This window comes from Rutidosis leptorrhynchoides, chromosome 7 (genome assembly GCF_046630445.1).
Source record: "Rutidosis leptorrhynchoides isolate AG116_Rl617_1_P2 chromosome 7, CSIRO_AGI_Rlap_v1, whole genome shotgun sequence".
Taxonomy (NCBI): Eukaryota; Viridiplantae; Streptophyta; class Magnoliopsida; order Asterales; family Asteraceae; genus Rutidosis; species Rutidosis leptorrhynchoides.
The window spans coordinates 217,350,378-217,370,496 of NC_092339.1; positions in this window are offsets into that span (position 1 = coordinate 217,350,378).

A 20,119-nucleotide genomic window follows, 5' to 3' on the forward strand; every position below is an offset into this window, starting at 1 on the left:
TAGATGCAGTGAGATACATGAGCGATCCGATGATTGCTCGATAATATGTAGGATCAATAGGTTCTCATTCGCACTCTAGCGAAATACCATGATTCACAGCTAACGGAGTTGACACAGGACGTTCTTGAGTCATACCGAATCGTTCGAGTATATCATTTACATACTTTGCTTGATGAAGAAAAATACCATTACTAGTCTGTTCGACTTGTAAACCAAGAAAGTAGTGTAAGAGACCCAATTTACTCATTTCGAACTCGTCCTTCATCACCTGTTCGAACTCATCAACGAGTTCCTGCTTAGTAGCACCGAAAATAATGTCATCCATATAAATCTGGACCAAAATGATATCATCATCCTTAACCTTTGTGAACAGAGTACAATCTACCGTACCCATTTGATATCCTTTTTCAATCAAATAACTCGATAACCGTCCGTACCAAGCTCTAGGAGCTTGATTTAAACCATAAAGGGCTCGACGTAATCGGTAAACTTTGTCAGGATGAAGATGATCTTCAAAACCCGGAGGTTGACTGACATATACTCTTTCATTTAGCTTGCCATAAAGAAATGCACTCTTAACATCCATTTGATAAACTTTAAACTTCATAAATGAAGCAAAAGTCAAGAAAATACGAATAGCTTCCAATCTGGCAACAGGAGCAAAAACTTCATCGTAATCAAATTCAGGATCTTGCTGATAACCTTTAGCAACCAATCTTGCTTTGTTACGGATAACATTGCCATCTTCGTCAAATTTGCACTTCCAAACCCATTTGAGATCAATTACTTTAGCACCATGCGGCTTAGTAACTAGCTTCCAAATATCTAGACGATGGAATTGCTGAATCTCTTCTTGCATTGCCATAACCCAATCAACATGCTTCAAGGCTTCCTTTGTTGTCTTTGGCTCTATTATAGAAATATGACATGAGAACTCGAAATATGCAGCAGCGGCCGTCATATGAGTATTAATTTGACCATCAAACTGAACTTGTCTTCTTGTTCTAACACATGCATTTAGATCTCCAATGATAGTCTCCCTAGGATGAGCAGCTGTAGTTCTGGGAACTGGTTGTACGAGAACAGGTATCTCAGGTTGTAGATTTATAGTATCACCAATATCTTCAGGATTATCAGAATTTTCATTTGAGATATCAGATCCGCAGATGTCGTACACTGGATCAACATCTTGATCTGAATCTTGTGCTGGTTCAACGACAGTAGGTAATGGAGTTGGAGTAGGTGCAGCCACTTCCGGCTCATTCTGTAAATCAAACAGCATTTGTAACTCTACTTCATTCTCTGTCTGATCTGGAGCAAGATTAAATGAATCAATCAGCTTATCATAGTTGTAGATCTAAGGATGACTTTTGGTAGCAGTCTTTGTGTAATTCTGTTGGACGTCAACTTCAGACCATTCTTCAACACAACTCGTCTCATTGTTGAAAACTCGCTTGTTAGGAGAACTATATCCTAGAAATACTCCAGTAACCGCTTTTGAATCAAACTTACTTCCTGGTTTTCTTTTCAAAATGGTACATGGTGCACCAAATGGTTCTAGATGCTTCAGATATGGTTTTCTCCCATGCAGTAGCTCATAGCAGGTCTTACCCAGTCGTTTAACAGTCAGAACTCGATTCATAGTGTAACACGCATTAGCAACAGCTTCACTCTAAAAATGAACAGGCAATGATGAATCCGCCAGCATTGTTCTAGCTGTCTCGATCAAAACTCTATTCTTTCTTTCAGCAACACCATTCATCTGAGGAGCGTATGCAGAACTGAACTGCATATTAATGCCTTTTTCAATACAGAAACCTGTAAGATACTGATTCTTGAATTATGTACCATTATCGCAACGAATCTTTCTTACCTTAAGATTAAAACCTATTTCTAATCGATTGATTAGCACTTTCAAGTTTTCAAACGTATCAGACTTTTCTTTCAAAAACATTACCCAAGAGAATCTTGAATAATCATCAGTTACCACCAGACAATACTTACTACCATCAATGCTTACAAAACAAATTGGACCGAAAAGATCCATATGTAGCAATTCAAGCGGAGCAGAAATTGGATTATACTTCACCAGCTTATGAGCTTTCTTGCTCTGCTTACCCTTCTTACACGGAACACATGTTCCTGGAATATGAAAAGATCGAAGATCAACACCCTCTACAAGATTGTTGTGGAAAAGGTGATTCATTTTCTGAAAACTTAGATGACCCATGCGTTTGTGCCAAGTGATAGAATCTTGTTCAGTCGCTTTAGAAACAAAAGCTTGATGATGTTCAGCAGTTGAAATAGCAACATTCATATCTAGCATGTATAAATCAGCTTGTCTAGGAGCCTTCATCAATATCATTTCAGGAGGAATCACAAACTCTGGTTTCAGAATGTAGCTGAATTCATCATCAAATGCTACTTTGAAAGTTTTATCACAGATTTGTGAAACCGACAACAAATTGTTTGCAAGCTCTTGACAGTAATTCACTTTGTCGAAACTAACTTTGTCATTCTTCAGTAAACCCTGAGCTGAAATGTGACTTCCTTTATCTCCGGCAAATGCAACATAACCTCCCTTAATTGGGTGTACATCCGAAAGAAGAGATAGCTGTCCAGTCATATGTCTCGAAGCGCCGCTATCCACTATCCAGGTATTGTTTACAGGTACCCTGGTTCCCTGCATATCACATTAAGAAGATTAATTGATAATGGGAACCCACGCCCTGACGGCAGTAGGTTGTCCATTAACACCCATAGCTTGAAACTCCATCCATTTCCCATTTGAGTCAGGTGGAATCTCATCGTTGGAAACCATAAACTTAGACAGTTTAGAAGAAGCAACATTGCTTTTCTGGTTTTTCACATCCTGCTCATTTTCAGAGCGAATCACTCGTGGTTTGTTGCGGGAAAAGTATTTCCGATGACTAACTTTTTGCGAAGGTGATCGTTCCTTAGGTTCAAAAGACTTACCACGATCACTTGATTTGGCAACGCTTGCCTCGGTATCCTTATTAGGAACTTCCATCTTCACAGGGGAAATTGACCTATTGAAGTTCTTTCTCTTATAGTCTCCATAGACAATATTTGTCGTATGTCTTCTAGAACGAACTTCATCACAAATAGGTGAACCTGTTCTGTGAGTATGAGGTGATCGGTGATCATCATATGTGAGGTCAATCTTACGTCTTTGTGTTCTATACCTTGTAGGACAGTTAGCAGCAATGTGTCCAAACACACCACAACTAAAACATTGTCGAAATTCTCTATATCCTCTAGATTGATATTGGTCATTAGAGTTAGAGGAAGGGGGATCTTGTGTTTTTGCAGACACAGGAGAAACATTTGATCTCTTTCTAGGAACAGATTTAGATACAGGTTTAGGTGTAACCGGTGGAACCACTCTATTAGCAAACTTTGGATTTTTCATAATCCGAATTGGCTCATCAGGTGTTATCACCTTCCTTTTCTCAGACTTATCTCCTAGACCAGTTTTCTTATCTTCCTCATGATCTAAAGATCCTTCAGTGGTATCATCAGAAGGTGCATTCTCAGTTGAGCTACACTTTTTATTCTTTTCAACATAGTCCTCATAACTAGGTGGAATACAGTCTTCTGGTCGTCCATCAACAACATTTGCATTAACAAATTTTTTCTGAAACGTTGGAGCTGTGCTCTTTAATCCAATACCCTTTCCCTTGGTGCCATTTAATTCAACCATTAATGCATTCCATTATGACGCACTTGCCCAACATTTCATCTTAATTGACATAGCTTCTAAATCAGCTTTAACGCATTCATTTTCTTTCTTCAATTCGTTTATTGTGTCAACACGTTTAACTAAAGCTTGATTTATATCAAAGTTATAACATTTCAAATCGTGAAGTTGTTTTTTATAAACTTTGATTTGCTCTTTCAACTCATTTTCAACCTTAGTGGTCACATGGTCAGCATGTCATTTTTCTTTCATTTCCGCATATGTCTTAGTTAAATTATCTATTGTTACCTTAGATTCAGCACATTTAACACATTCAACAATAGTAGATGGATCAGAAGATACCTGTTGAGCATTATTTGATGAGGAAGTCTCAGCCATAAATGCAAAGAAATCTGTCTTCTTCCTATCATCGAGCTCATCTTCTGATTCTGACGAGTCTGTAAGAAACTCTGAAGTATCAGCATCTTTTCCTAAATGAATCTGCTCAAGTTTATCCCATATGTCCTAAGCTCTTGTCAAACCGGAAACTTTTTCAAGATCACTAGCTGATAAGCACATCTTCAATAAGTCAACTGCTTGATTGTTCAATGCTTCAAAATCAATTTGATCTATCCTAGTATGATCAGCTTTATCTTCAACCTCTGATTCTGACGTTTTGTCTGAATCATCAATTTCTGAATTTACACTCTCGAGATCTGAACCTTCACCCAAAATAACTAACATCTCCAATTCAACAGCAATCATTCTACCCCATTCGTCTAATTCCTTATCAGCATCAACCAATGTATCTTCACTATGATCTGCTTCAAGACTGTCTTCAAACACTGAGGTATCACCATACTTATCCTTCTAACTATTGAAGTAGTAGTCCTCTGATGATGTTGGTGAAACACTTCTAGATTCAGGTGTACGAGGAACTGAATCACGTGCCTTTTTGAATTTGCTCACAACTTGTTTCTGAACCTTCTCTTTTCGAATGGTTCTTAACAATTCTTCAGCTCTTTCAGCACGAGCAGTCAGCTTCTCAATTAAACTCTTACTGGTGACACAATCTTCTTCTACTTCAGAAATCTTAGCCATGTTAGCCTTAGGTTGTTGATCAGCTATATTTAACTTCATAGACCAATCATCATCGTCTCCATGAATGACAACCAAAGCTTTGTTCGGACTTTCAGCTGTTTCTGCCTCATTTACTTTATCAGTAATGTAGATCTCGCGTTTAGTTGAATGACTCTGATAACTGTAGTTCTAATTCTTGAATGGATTACGATTACCCTGCTTCTTTTGTTTCGTACACTGCCTTGAAAAGTGACCTAATTCTCTACAGTTGTAACAAGTAATAGAATTCATATCAAAACCCAGTTTTGTATCCTTGGTCAGACTGATTGGTTTTCCAGTTCGCTCTTTGTAATCTTTTGCTCGTCTCACAAGATTTGCCATACCCCACATAATATCCATCTTTTCTTCTTCATCTTTATCAAGTTGATGATAATCTTCGGTTGTTAGATGAATGTTGCCCACACGACCATCAAGATAACTATCATAAGAGTTATCCAGGCTTGATAGCAAAGCTATATCTTCACTTATCTTTTCTTTCCCAGCTTTCCTCATGTTTTCAATCTTAAGTGCAGAAAGAACATCTGATGCAGTCGGTGTAGACGTCTCTGTAGTATTGGTTGTAGGCTGTAATTGAGAATTGAGAGAACATGGTGAAACTTGTGGTGGATACAAAGTTTGTTGAATAGGTGCACTGCTTACATTCAACCCATACATATTCTGATTGTTCGTAGCGAAAGCTGTTTGAAATGGTGCATGAGCTGACTTAGGCGGTGTATAACCATTTGGACAATACATTTTCGTGTCTTGAACTTGTTTAGACCTCTTGACTTTGTTTAACAACTCTAGTTCCTCTTCTTGAAGTCTTGTAATAAACGAGTTCACTGTAGCAGTAGCTAATTCTCCACAGGTTTTCATAGTCAATACGAAACCATTCCATTCTAACGGTAATGCTCCAGCTAGACATGTTACTTTGTCTTTCTCTTCAATGGTTACATCATGCTTATGTATTTCAGCTAGCAAATGACGATATCTTTCAACCAATTATGTAATGGACTCTCCAACTTGCCAGTGAAAATGATCAAACTCAGCTTTCAATTCTAACCCTTTTCTGGTTCTGTAAGACGAATTCCCTTCATTGAAAGTACGAAGTGCTTCCCATATCTTGAACGAATTGTCATGACATAGAAATTGATGGAATATCGGACCATCAAGAGCACTTGTCAAGTTACAGTACATCTTCTTCTCCAAATTATATTCTTCACGCTCTTCTAAAGGCATATTGTGTAACGTATACAATTCATTTGTAACAGGTGAACGTGGCCATTGAAATTCAGTTTCAATATACTTCCAAAGCTTCGTGTCCTGACCATCAGACCAAATCTTAAATCTTGACTTCCAAGTGGAATAGTTATCCATATTTAATAACCTTGGACATTTCGTACCACTTCCTGATTCACTCTCAGCGAGGAGTAATCGTTGAGTCATACTCGTAACGCTCTGGACTAACGGTGCAGCCAACGCGTAGTAATTTGAATTAAACATCTTGAAAAAAAAACTTTTAACAAAGATCAGACGTGCAATATTGGATATCACTCGTACGTGTGAAAGTATCAACCGTACGTGTCACAGACTCAGACATACGTGTCACTACTTATCCAATAAAATCAAACACAAATTCTTAGACGTGCGTGTGATAATCAACCGTGTGATTACTCGTATGTGTCAACGTCAAACGCGTGATCACTCGTGTGATCAGACTTGTCACTTAACCTCAAAAGGTTATGCTAATCTGTGCGTGTGAGCTCACGAGTGACGATCAACCGTGTGGTCAACCGTGTGTGTGATCAAGAAATTTTGACCCACTCGTGTGAACTGCTGTTCAGCTCAAATCACCCAAAAACCCTAAAAATTGATGCTAAACCTCAATTTCTTCATCGAATAGCTAGATTAGCACTAAATAAACATAAACACACTCTCTAATTACAATTACACACTTAAAGATGATTCCTTTTTGATTAAAATCACTTTTATCTCAAAAACCCAAAAATAAACCCTATTAATCACTAAAAATCACTTGATGATGTTGAAATCACAACCAACACTCTGATACCAATGATGAAACATGACTAGGAACTTCAAGATCAACAGGTTTAATTCACACAATGGCGGAATTAGTGAATTAAACCAATCAAAGTGAATATGGGAAGCTTTTTGGGATTAAATTAGTCAAACCACAGCAAGAATTGTGATTAGATTAATACCTAGAGCTATTATTCACTACCTGGAGTGATTTGGGTTGAGAGAGAATCAGATCAAGTGAACCAGATCTGAGTGATTGTGTGTGAGAGAGGCTTAAACTAAAATGAAGAACATAAACCTTTATATACCTCAACTGTTGACTCAACCGTACGTGTCATCCATCACTCCTACGAGTTGGCCTCATCGGTCGTATGGTTGATCACTCACTCGTGTCTTCTTAGTTAGGTTATAATTGTGACTTAGCTCAGCATCAACCGTGTGTATAAGCCTGTCAGCCGTACGAGTGATGCTTCACTCGTACGTCTGACTAATTCTAACATAGTCAAACATCCTTATTGCGTTCCTGTAGTACCTGAAACCACATATAAACACAGATAGGATAATAACGAGCGATCATGGTATCTTGTAAACTGTTGCACCTGCAATGGACGTGGGTAGATGTCTAGGGACTTGCATAAAATGCATCAACAATTAACGAGGTATCATTTAGTTAATATAAAGCCCATTAATAGTTCATAGTCTAATTTCTACAAGTGTCGTTCTTTTGTCCAAACCCCAATTATGGTACAAAGCCCAATTACCCAATTATAATATTTAGCCCAACATCATGATTACTTCCGCATTAAATAAGCATAATAATAACTTAGCTACGAGACATTAATTTAAAAATAACATTAACCATAACTTACAGTGATTAAAAATAGTGTAGCGTTACACGGACAGAATTTCGACTTACACCTTTACAACATTCGCTAACATACCCTTATTATTAGAAAGTAAAATTAAAATTAAAATTAAAATTAAAATATATATATATATATATATATATATATATATATATACACGTTTATAGATAGAGAGATAAGATGGATATATCAGTCGACCAGACCATGCTTTTATAGGAATGTGGCCTGGTACTATTCACCATGCGATCGCATGGCTTTATAACTGTCAGGCCATGCGATCGCATGGCCTGCTTTTCCAGCTCACATGAGCTTGTTTCTTCTGCTGACGGTTTTTAAATATAATATATAATATATAAATAATTTTAAGAATTATTTAAATATTATATTATATTTATGTGCATAGTTGACTTGTAATTTTTAGTCCGTTGCGTCGAGCGTTGAGAGTTGACTTTGGTCCCGGTTCCGGATTTTCGAGCGTCCTTTCGTACAATTTAATATCTTGTATATTGCGTTTAGCGTCTTGTACTCTTGTAATTTTGAGACGTTTCTCATCAATAATTTGAACCACTTTGATTGTACTTTGTACTTTTGAGCTTTTTGGTCGTTTGTGTCTTCAATTCGTCGAATCTGTCTTTTAGCTTCACCTTTTATTATTTAAACGAATATCACTTGTAAATAGAACAATTGCAACTAAAAGCTTATCTTTCTTGAAGGATAATGCTATGAAATATATGTTCGTTTTTAGCATTATCAAATATTCCTACACTTGAGCGTTGCTTGTCCTCAAGCAATATAGTCTTGAAATAAAAATACTAGAATCACTTCTTTATTCTTCACACTTTGTACATCAGTGATTTCTATACGGCGGTATAAACAATGGTAATAACGATGTGGTTTACAGTCCCACATGACTATAAAATTTTAGATCCATAAGGAAATTGGATCTTTATGAAAACATTTGATCTTTTGAAAATACGATCTAGCTTTTACCTTAGATAAGTTTTCCGGAATAACCCTTCACCGGTGTTTGCAAATTGTTTTTGTGGTTTTGGTGGGTTTCAGATTTGAAAATTTTAGCTCAAAACTTGCGGTTTTGTGTCACCCACTTGCTAACCTTGTATTGGAAAAGCAACATGTCCAGTATACTTGCTCCGTATATTACCTTTCGGTAAACTACCGTCCGGTTGTAAAGGAAAGCGTTGAACAAGCAACTGTTAAGGCAATGTCCCCTGACATGCTTTTAATTATGGTCTATAACGTGTCAGATGCAATTACTATCCTTGGTAGGAGAAATAGTAAAGCTCACCCTATAGTTTTTCGGTCTGGCACAAGGTCCTGTATTTGACCATGCTATGCAACCACCGTTCTTACGGTTGACACCCGATTTGGTTCAGGCGACCTAATGAATTCCAGGTGAATTCCCAGGATTTTACGTTCAATGGTAATGAACGCATTGAAAATGGGTTTTTAGAAAACAAATCGGTTTGTAGTTTTGATCAAAATATTTTCTCGTTCAAGCTCGAGTTTAGATATCATCGAATTTCATGAGTTTGTATTTCTCAATCTTTAAAAGTCAATCTCAAGGATTGAGTAATATCAGTCTTAAAAGCTGATTTTTGATCTTTAAGGAGATTATCCTTTTCTGGGGGTCTGATTCATTAGTCTTATCAAGCTAATTTGCATGGCGTCCTCCCCATTGTACGAGACAGATCCTCTCATGGTTAGGATAAGTCTGACCACTTGGCGACCCTGTTTGATGCTGAGGTCCGTGAATTTCCAGCTGATTTTTGAGAAAACTTTTCAAGGTTTTTCGTCAACCTACAGCTGGTCTGGACGACAACTTCCTGACCTAAATCAAGAAGCGCGTTTCTTTTTCAGAAGACTTTACTTCCTTTTAATGATGGAATTGATTCATCGTGTAGATCCATCTTTCTTCCAAATATATTACAGTTTTCCGGGTGAAACATTTAATTTTGTTCAAAACAAAAGTATCTTCAGTTATTTGTACAAAAATATGTGATATATGTTCAAAATAACTTGATAAATTTTTCCCACACTTGGTTTTTATTTTCCTTTTTATTGTCCTCTATTCTATTTTAAATGAATTCTAACATTTTGGGTTGTTTCTCAATTTATGTCCTTTCCTAGGTAACAATAATTTCGGTGTTAACACCTAATTTTATCGTTCAAAAATATGTATAAACATGATTTTGAAATCATTTAATTAAAAATTTTGAAAATTTTTTACTAGAATTGGGTAGTCAGTATATAAGACTAGGGCTGTTCTTTATTATCAGAGAGCACTAGATTCTAATACAACTACTGCGTTACTAGTATTTCTAATGGTAACCAAGTGTTTAAATTTAAAATTTTAAAAATCCGAAAGAATTTAACCCCTTCCCACACTTAAGATCTTGCAATGCCCTCATTTGCAAGAAATCAGTACAATTTAAATTATTGAGGGCGTTTAGCGTAGAAAAATGATTAAATTTTACCAAAGTTTTCAAACATATTGGCGTTTGTTTGTTGAATGATAAATGGTGCACATCATTTGTTCATTCCGTCTTGTTGTTACATCACATTTGTTTTTCATTTTGTCATCAAAAGTATTAGCTTTTGCTGAACTTAATGCCAGTCTTTGAAAATGTGCTGTTTTACCCTGTTGTGTACAATTGACAATATACATACATACAAATATAAACATGCATGGTAATTTGAAATGAGACTTAAAATCTCACTTTCAAATCAAATATGAAATATTAGTACAAAATAATAAAAATATTAAACATTACATTAATGTATCACAATATCATATGTTTAAACATAAACAAACAGAAATAATAAAAATAAAAGTCATAAAAATTACCAACAGGAACTATATCAATCTGGATAGGGGTTCCAGTTCATGTCGTCATCCGGGTTCCATGGTTGGTAATAGGTGTACTGGTATGCCTGGTTAGGGTCGTAGAGAGTAAATGGCGGTCTCTTCTGGGGCTGGTGTGGAGGATAGTAAGCGGGTCGGGTCGGAACGTAGTGATCCTGAGGTGATAGCCGGCTCATAATTTGACGCTAATGATAGTCCCATCTACCTCATCTACACGCTGGTAGACATCAGTCATAGCCTCCCGAATGACATCCCTAATGTCATCTGCTTCCTCCATCTCCTCATCTGAGCCTCTCTCTACCTGAGGATGACTACCTTCATAGGGTATTGCCTGGTTACATCTACTCTTTAATACCTTAGCACCCGCATAAACCCTCAATCCTAAAAGCTCAACCTGTTCCCTACATTCCAAAAGTGGACCCTCTTGGTCCTTATCTACACCTAAATACTCTCCAATGAGAGTAACAAAAATACCTCCTCCTATTATCCCCCCTTCCTGTATTCCTTCCATCATCTTAGACAAATAAAAACCAACACAGTAAGGGATATTAACAAAGCCTCTTGGGTCTCGAATATACTTTAGGTAAAATAAATCATGTAAGGTCAATTTTTCCTTGTTGTGACCTCTCTATGTAATCGAGTTAGCCAAAAATCTATGAATTATATGAAGCTCGGCTCTGTTAATATGTAAGTAGGTATGTGTTCCTGCCCGCCCAAAAACATTATAATCTGACATACGCCTCCAGACGGCGTTCGCATCAAAATTCCTATCTACCCTTTCACCACGATAAATCAAATTAATACAATCGGGTAGTAGTAATTCAGCGGGCGTATATATCTGCAAATCCCTGGCCATGTCTAGCATGGACATCCTGTACATCCTACGGCCAAGTATAAATCTAAGAAAACTTCTATCATCTAATCTATCTACATCTACATTTAATGCTATAGTACTCATCAGCTCAACACACCATTCCTTATATACAGGCCTACGAATGGTGAATAAGCGTTCCCAATCAGTAAAAAAAGAACTGCCATACCTTTGAATCAGTAGCAGTCTAACACGGTCAGCTAGTTGGACCCTTTCCAAAGGATCCCAATCAATTACCCTAGGCACCTCTACATCTTTCGTTACTAATTTGAATTTATTACTTTGATATGTCGGGTAATCTCTCCAGCTTCTATCGAATCTCAGATTAGGATGCAATGTATGTTCAGGAATCGTTGGGTATTCTACTAGCGGATGCATCGGAACTACTATGAATTCATTAACAAACTGTAGCAGATCATAATAAGGTATATGTTGATCAGGCTGATGTTGTTATTCCTGTTGTGGTTCTTGTTCGGGTTCTGGCTCGTATTGCGGCTCATATTCTGGTTCAGGTTCCTGTTGTGGTTGTCTAGATGATGATGAAGCACCAGCAGTATCGGTTTTCTGCAAAACACATTAAACACAAAATTTGTGCATCCAAATATGCATTAGTGTTAGCAAAATAACAATTTAAATTAACCACAATAACATGTTCAGTCAAAATTAAACTTATACACATTTTCACATTTTTCACAATTCTACACTTTTTCAAATAAGCACATATGAAAATGTATACAAAGTTCATAAGCATTTAACTTAAATAACATGTTAAAACAACCTTTACTAGCAATTAAACAAGTCTCAAATGGCAATTATATCAAATTAATCAAGTTCATGAATTTTGTACCTAAAAAGTCCACTTTAATCTTCAAAAATCATGTTTAGGATCAAATTTTGGATCATTTAGCTACCTAAACATGTTACACTATTTAATTTAGCAATAATTCATGACAAAAATCGGCCATAACATGTTTATATCAAAAAGTCCCAAATTGCTCAAGAACACAAACCCTAGATTTCTAAAATTTTTGAAGTTTTTGGCTTCAAATCATGTTAAATAGCATCGATCTAGGTTATACATGCATAATATACTAACAATTTAACTCTAATTACACTAGAAATTAACAAAATTGCATTAAGTAAAATATTGGTAATTATCACAAAAACTAGAAAATTTATGAGTTTAGGGGTGTAATTTTTACCTTTTTGTTGAATAATCCGAACCTAGGCATGATTAGAGCAAGAAATTTGACGAATTACGGTGAAAATATGGTGAAATTTGGTGAGGTTTTGAGAGAATTTCGTATGTGTATGTGTGTGTTGTGGTGAAGAACACAGCTCGCTGGGACTTTTGTTCCTGGCCTGGAATCCAGCTCCATGCGATCGCATGGAGTTGCAGTTCAAAACCCATGCGATCGCATGGGTCTGGTATATATATATATATATATATATATATATATATATTTTATTTTTTTTATAAAACCTTACACTTTTTAAAACATATAATTAATTTAAATTTTAAAAATTTGTTTCTTTTTAGGATGAGGGCGTTTCGAAACAATGTCCTAGTCCGTCCCTCGACAAAATTTAAAAATTTGTCAATTTTAAGCGTAGTATTAAAAGCAAAGGTTTTTGGGTTTTTTAAATGTTTTTGGCATACTTTAATTCAATAAGTTTAAAAATAATGATAATAAAAGTTCTCGTCTCTCCCTTGGGTAAAGCAATTTCGGTTCAATGACCTAGTCTTCAACTTACGACGAATTTTAAAAATCATATTTTTAACTTAACGAAATAAAGTAAATTTTTGTTTTTAAATTCACACCAAACTTAAATTTAAAATGCATAAAATTAAAAATATTCATATTATTAAGATTAAAAATTCACACCAAACTTCTATTAAATTTTTGTTTTTATACATACAAACTTATATTAAAAATATTAATTTTTCAAATATTTACAAACTTAAATATATTGATTTTAAAAGTTTACAATAATAATTTAATATTAATGTATTAATAAACAAAGTAAAAATAAAATTAAAAATCTTTTTGGTCTTTTATCCCACTTTAATCAATCAAATATTATCAAAAATATACGCCCCTCTTTTCGGTAAAGTAATTTCGGTTCCATAACCTAGTTTAACTCATGACGAATTTTTGAAATATTTTGGGTTGATTGATTAAAGATATTTATAACTTAAGAATAAACGATAAATTTCGCAGTGATGTAATAAATTTTTGTATGATATCAATAATTTCGATCGTAAAACCTAATTTTATTGAATACCAATTTAATACTTTATAGTGAACGATTTAGCATTTATTATCAAAAGGTTAAAAATAAAAATAAAAACTAAAAACTGTACAAACTTACCTGTGAGATAGAATTCTCAGTGACCTGATTTAGCTCACTCATAAGATAGTCGGACTAATTGGTTTTCCATAGCTACATAGGCGTAACCTCGAGCATTCAACGTTTTTTCTTCGAAACATATGAACGGTCCATCTCTGCATAAAGTAACGAATTCGATATTGGAATATGTCTGATTCGTCGAGCATTTTCCTTCGTGTGACCATTTTCCGCATTTGTGACATCTTTCAAGGTGTCGTGCTTTTCTTTTCGCTGCGGATTTTGATTTTCCTTTACCAAAATGTAACTTATTATTTTCGTTCCTGGATTCTTTTCTTACTCCGTCCAATTTACCTCTGATTAATAATACCAATTCACTTGGAAGGGTGTCATTATTACGTTTAGTGATCAAAGCGTGTAGCATTAGACCATGGTTTAGTTCATAGGAAGTCTTCATCTCGTAAAACCTAAAAAAATAAAAATTCAGAATGGGGGGAGAAGACTAGTTCTTTAGGGTCTGCTAGGGAAAGACCATTCGGATTCCATTCTCGAGAACTACATGAAAAAATAATATCTAACTCTAACAGAAATACATATTACCCTAAAAAGATTTGATACTCCCCACATTTAGTTAGATGTGGTGTTGAAATTGTGATTAACTTCGTTATCAACTTCCATCGGACCATGTATGTAATGTTTAACTCTGTGACCATTAACTTTAAATTCAATCCCATTTGAATTTATTAATTCTACCGTTTCGTACGGGAAAACTCTTTTAACTATGAATGGTCCAGACCATCTTGATTTCAATTTTCCAGGAAATAGCTTGAATCGTGAATTGAAAAGAAGAACTCGGTCTCCTTCCTTAAATTCTTTTGAACTTCTGATTCTTTTATCATGCCATTTCTTCGTTCTTTCCTTATAGATTAACAAATTTTCATATGCCTCAAGTCTTAATTCTTCTAATTCGTTTAGTTGACTTAATCGTAGACGTCGAGCTTCATGTAAATCAAAATTACATGTCTTCAAAGCCCAAAATGTTTTGTGTTCAATTTCTACTGGAAGATGACATGCTTTTCCGTAAACGAGTTTAAAAGGTGTGGTTCCAATTGGAGTTTTGTAGGCTGTTCTAAAATCTCAGAGTGCATCCTCCAATTTAATGGACCATTCCTTCGGATTTGATCCTACGGTTTTCTCTAGAATATGTTTTAATGCTCTGTTGGTATTTTCAACTTGTCCACTTGTTTGTGGATGATAAGCAGTGGAGATTTTATAAGTTACTCCATATCTTTTGAGAACCTTCTCAAGTTGATTATTACAAAAATGAGTACCCCGATCACTTATTAAAGCTTTCGGTGTTCCGAACCTAGCAAAAAGACGTTTTAAAAAATTGACTACAAATCGTGCATCGTTAGTTGGGAGAGCTTGTGCTTCCGCCCATTTAGATACATAATCAATGGCAATGAGAATGTATAGATTATTATGAGATTTTGGAAATGGACCCATAAAGTCAATACCCCAAATGTCAAATACTTCACATACTTGAATGACATTTTGTGGCATTTCATCACGTTGACTTATTTTTCCGGCCCTTTGATAAGCATCACAGGATTTGCAAAGAAGGTGTGCGTCTTTGAAAATTGTAGGCCAATAGAATCCAGCATCGTAGACTTTTCTTGCTGTAAGTTATGGCCCATAATGCCCTCCTGTTGGTCCTGTATGACAATGGTTTAAGATTTGACTAGCTTCATCCCCGAATACACATCGGCGTATTATTCCATCGGGACAACTTTTAAACAAATGTGGATCTTCCCAGAAATAGTGTTTTATATCACTAAAGAATTTCTTTCGTTTTTGGTACGATAATCCTTTTTCAAGGAATCTACATACTAAGTAGTTTGCATAGTCTGCAAACCATGGAATTTCATTATAATCTATCTTCAATAGATATTCATCTGGAAAGTTGTCTTGTATGGTCGATTCATTTAGAACTTCTAATTCGGGATTTTCAAGACGAGAAAGATGATAAGCGGTGAGATTTTCTGCTCCTTTTTTATCTCGGATTTCAATATCGAACTCTTGTAAGAGTAAGATCTAACGTATTAATCATGGTTTGGCATCTTGTTTCGAAAATAGGTATCTAAGAGCAGAATGGTCAGTATAGACCACTGTTTTAGCTAGAACGAGATATGATCGAAATTTGTCAAAAGCAAAGACAATGGCAAGGAGTTCTTTTTCAGTAGTTGTGTAATTCATTTGTGCTCCTTGTAACGTCTTACTAGCATAATAAATAGTTTGAAATCGTTTTTCAATCCTTTGTCCTAAAACGACTCCCATTGCAAAATCACTTGCATCGCACATTAGTTCAAACGGTAGATTCCAATTTGGAGTTATCATGATTGGCGCATTAGTGAGTTTTTCTTTAAGAATATTAAAAGATTTGATACATTCATCTGAAAAGATAAATGGAGCATCCTTTTCTAGGAGTTTATTCATAGGAGTCGCAATTTTAGAAAAATCTTTTATGAAACGTCGGTAAAAACCGGCATGCCCTAGAAAACTCCTAACTCCTCTAACTTTGGTGGGATGTGGAAGTTTAGCAATTACATCTACTTTAGCTCTATCCACTTCAATTCCTTCCTTTGAAATTTTATGACCAAGAACGATGCCTTCTTTAACCATGAAATGGCATTTCTCCCAATTAAGAACTAGATTTGATTGTTCGCATCTAATAAGCATTCGTTCAAGATTAACTAGACATTGAAAAGTCATCCATGAAAACTTCCATGCATTCTTCTATCCTATGGTGAAAAATCGCCATCATGCACCTTTGAAAGGTTGCAGGGGTGTTGCAAAGTCCAAATGGCATGCGTTTGTAAGCAAAAGTACCATAAGGGCACGTGAATGTGGTTTTCTATTGGTCCTCGGGTGCTATTGGAATTTGAAAATATCCGGAAAAACCATCAAGAAAACAATAGTAACTATTTCTGGCTAATCTTTCCAACATTTGATCAATGAAAGGTAAGGGAAAGTGATCTTTTCTAGTGGCGTCATTTAATTTTATATAATCAATACAAACACGCCATCCTGTTACAGTCCTAGTAGGAATAAGCTCATTTTTTTCATTTGTGATGACAGTCATGCCACCCTTCTTAGGTACGCATTGAACTGGGTTTACCCATGGACTATCAGAAATTGAATAAATTAAACCTGCATCAAGCAGTTTAATAATTTCTTTCTTAACAACATCTTGCATATTAGGATTTATTCTTCGTTGGCATTGGACATACGTTTTATGACCTTCTTCCATAAGGATTTTATGTGTGCAATACGAAGGACTTATTCCTTTAATATCATGAATCTTTCATGCAATAGCTGGTTTATGAGCTTTTAGCACAGAAATGAGTTGAGATTTTTCATTTTCAGTAAGAGAAGACGATATTATTACAGGTAATTCAGATTCACCATGTAAATAAGCATATTCTAAATGGTTTGGAAGTGGCTTTAACTCTAATGTCGGTGGTTCTTCTATCGATAATTTATATCGATATCTGTCTTCCTCTTTTAGCATTTGAATTTCTTCTGTTGTTGGTTCATATCCATTAGCCATAAGTGTAGCTAATATTTCAGTTTCATCAATTGGTTCAATTCCTTCTCCTAAAGAACATTCTCCTGTTCCTTGTAATTCTGGAAATTCTTCTAACAATTCTACATGTGAATCTATAGTTTGAATATAATAACATGTATCATCTGCAGATTGCAGTTGTTGCATGGCTCTATCAACTGAAAAGGTAACACTCTCGTCCTCTATACTTAGGGTCAGTTTCTTACCGAACACGTCTATTATTGCTTTAGCCGTGTTTAAGAATGGTCTTCGTAATATGAGAGGAACTCGAGAATCTTCTTCCATGTCCAGAATAACAAAATCTACTGGAAATACTAAAGTACCAACTTTAACTAGCATGTTCTCCATTATCCCTCTAGGATATTTTACTGATCGATCGGCTAGTTGTATGCTTATTCATGTTGGTTTCAATTCTCCAAGGTCTAGTTTAGCGTATAGTGAATACGGCATTAAATTTATACTAGCACCTAAGTCTGCCAATGCTTCTATTGAACTAAGTCTACCCAGAAAACAGGGAATTGTGAAACTTCCTGGATCTGATAATTTTTCTGGTATCTTATTCAACAACACTGCAGAACAATTAGCATTCATAGTAACAGCCGAGAGTTCTTCCATTTTCTTTCTATTAGTGATTAGATCTTTCAAGAATTTAGCATATCTAGGCATTCCTGAAATCACATCAATGAAAGGAAGATTTACATTTATTTGTTTAAACATATCCAAGAATTTGGATTGCTCGGCTTCAAGTTTCTCTTTTCTCATTTTACTCCGGTACGGAAGTGGTGGTTGGTATGGTTTAACATAAGGTTTAGGCTTAACTGTGTTATCTTCATTAACCTTTTCAACTACCGGTTCTTTTTCCTTATCTTTTTCAGATTGTGGTTCTTGTGGAGTAGGAATAGCTTCATCAGAAATTACAGGCATTTCAGGTGGTTAAAGTGTAATACCACTTCTTGTGGTAATGGCTTTAGCTGTTTCATTCCGGGTGTTAGCATTTGTATCACTAGGTAGACTTCCCGGTTTTCTTTCACCTATTAACCTTGCTAGGTTGCTTACTTCTTATTCAAGATTTTGAATAGAAGCTTGTTGATTTCTAAATGCTTGAGCATTTTGTTCATTGGTTTGTTTCTGAGATGTGAAAAATTGAGTTTGAGATTCAACTAGCTTTGACATCATATCTTCTAAATTTGGCTTTTTATCATCGGTTTGTGGTGGTTTGTTTTGAAAAATAGGTCTTTGCTGGTTGTAAGTATTATTGGATACTTGTTGATTGCTAGGACCTTGTTGGTTGTTGTATGGAACATTTCGGTTATAATTCTAGTTTTGATTGTAGATTGGTCTTGGCGGTTGATAATTATTCTGATAATTATTTCCAGGCCTTTGGTTTATGTATGAAACATTCTCTCTTTGTTCCATTGTTAGTTCAATACTGAGACAATCTTTTGTTAAATGTGGTCCTCCACACTACTCACAACTAATTCGTATTGAGTGAATATCCTTAGTCATCTTTTCCATTCGTCTCTCGACAGCATCTATCTTTGAAGAAATGGAATCTAAGCCATGGCTAGAATCGGCTCTAGCTGCTTTAGATGATCTAACGATATCTTTTTCTTGGTGCCACTCATGTGAGTGGGAAGCAGTGTTATCAATAATTTTGTAACCTTCAGTTGCGGTTTTCTTCATAATGGAACCACCAGCTGCTATATCGATGTCTTTTCGTGTAGTGATGTCGCATCCTTGGTAGAATATTTGTACTATTTGACAAGTGTCTAAACCATGTTGCGGACATCCTCTTAATAACTTTCCAAATCTTGTCCACGCCTCATATAGAGTTTCATTTGGCTTTTGTGTAAACGTAACTATTTCTCCTTGTAGTCTTACGGCTTTAGATGCCGGAAAGAATTGTTTAAGAAATTTTTCAACTAAAACGTCCCATGTATCAATCGCCCCTTCAGGTAACGATTCCAACCAATCTTTGGCTTCTCCCTTTAAAGTCCAGGGAAATAACATGAGATATATCTGTTCATCCTCCACTTCTCTTATTTTAAATAGAGTACAGATTCTATTAAATGTTCGAAGATGTTCATTTGGATCTTCCTTCGGCGCACCACTAAATTGGCATTGATTAGTCACCATGTGTAGAATTTGTCCTTTAATTTCATAATCTGGTGCATTAATGTCTGGTTGAGTAATTGCTTGACCTTGGCCAGTGCGTTTAGCTCTCATTCGGTCTTCTATACTTAGAGGTTCTAGATTCTCCATAATTGAATTTGTTGAATCTGAATCACTATAGGATTCTGATTTAATGGTTGGTTCCTCAACAATCTCTGTTTGAATGATTGGTGGTTTCGGAGGAAAGATTAATGGTTCAGGATCTATGAATTGTCCCTGAATATTCTCTGGATTCTCAATTGTGAGGTCGGGTTCAAAAAATGGATTATCAAACATTTGAATTGGAGTACTTGGTCGACTAGATGACGATTCTAAAGAAAAATCAACGGCTACAATATTGGCTAAATGTCTTGATCGAGTTACAGGTGGTGAACGTACAAAAGGTGGTGAACATTTTGCTCGGTGCATTCACTGAATATCCTATTAGTTATAAAAGATAAAAAATTAGTTATAAAAGATAAAAATTATATAAGTTATCAAATTAATAGACTTT